This window comes from Rhagoletis pomonella, unplaced genomic scaffold, assembly GCF_013731165.1.
Source record: "Rhagoletis pomonella isolate Grant_MI unplaced genomic scaffold, Rhpom_1.0 Rhpom_scaffold_00283, whole genome shotgun sequence".
Taxonomy (NCBI): domain Eukaryota; kingdom Metazoa; phylum Arthropoda; class Insecta; order Diptera; family Tephritidae; genus Rhagoletis; species Rhagoletis pomonella.
Window position 1 is genome coordinate 45,879 of NW_023458837.1, and position 1,632 is coordinate 47,510.

The following is a 1,632-nucleotide window of genomic DNA, read 5'->3' on the forward strand; positions in this document are numbered from 1 at the left end:
AAACTTCTCGTGCCTCGCCTCATTGCTGCTACGAGTACGAGCTGCGAGCGCCTCGTTGTCTGCGAGGCATTGAGTAGGAGTTTGCTCGCTCGCTCGCTCGAACTCCGAGTTTTTGCCCACCCTGGAACTGAGACAAGATTTCATTGCCAGGGCGTATGAGTCACATTTTTGCACAGCACATTACACAGTTGAGTTTATTAAAAGAACAAATGAAAAAAATATGACAAGCGTGAACTGCACACACGCAAATATAGATAAGCTACCAATTTAATAGCAATTAAATTATACAAATATTTTACACAAACCGAACAAATATGTCCTTGCGCATATCAGTAAATTAGAACGATTGCCGAATTGTGAATATCCAAAAAGTTTTAATTACTACATACAAATACATTACCACAATCCGGGGTACAACATTTTTAATTAATCTCATCAATGCTGTGGCATGTTCTACAATTTTGCAATTTTACTTTTACAATTTTAAAGCTATGCCGCAGTGTTGAGTATTGTTCAACATGACTACCACGAAATGAATGAGCAAATTGAATGCAAATTCAAAATGGGTTGTAGCAAAAATGTTTTGGTTTGAAGTGGGCGTTAACGCCAAGCTTGTGTGTGTGCGAGTATATTTTCCGGTTGTGCAAATCACATTTGACCAGTGCAAACTGCATATGTTTTTTAAAAAATTCCACATACTTAAAGCTTTTCACATATGCATGTATATAAGTGTGTGAGGATTGCATGTACGGTTAAAGTGCATTGCCGCTTGTCCGCCCGCGTTTGTATTACGCAAATTTATTTCAATTAATGCATATTCATTCGTAACTTAAAAAAGCAACTCCATTTCCCTCACTCTATCCCTCCCACTTATGTATGTGTGTGTGTATTTATAATGGTTACACATTGGTGTGCAAAGTACCGCAAAAAAACTTTGAAAGCTGCAAATGTGGAAAAATTTTACTTATTTTTACTCTTTTTTTGGCATTCAGTTGGACCAACACGCAATATCCGCCCAAATGATGTTTCCACTTTTCGTATTAACAAGTAATTTTTAGCAATACAAAACCGACTTAAAAAAAATATATATATCTATATATTTCATGATCCAATGATCGGATCTAAACCAAATTAGTAGACACTACCTTTCCGTTGCAAAAAGAATTATTGAAATCGGTTGACGTGGTGCAAAGTTATGCGGTAACATACATAAAAAAAAAATAATAAAAAAAATATTCCGACGAACTAATAACCTCCTCCTTTTTTGGAAGTCGGTTATAAAGAGAATAATCCCAATGTGTAGTGCTGTAAAATAAAGTGTAGCGGACGAAAATGGCAGTCGATTTTGGCGAAAATGGAGTAAAGAGCAGATATTTAAATGCACACAGCGAGTTTTCCTTAAGTATAAAAAATAATAAAAAAAATATTCCGACGAACTAATAACCTCCTCCTTTTTTGGAAGTCGGTTATAAAGAGAATAATCCCAATGTGTAGTGCTGTAAAATAAAGTGTAGCGGACGAAAATGGCAGTCGATTTTGGCGAAAATGGAGTAAAGAGCAGATATTTAAATGCACACAGCGAGATTTCCCCAGGAAATCTGGTCCCACTAATGTTGAAAAACGAAGAAGCAT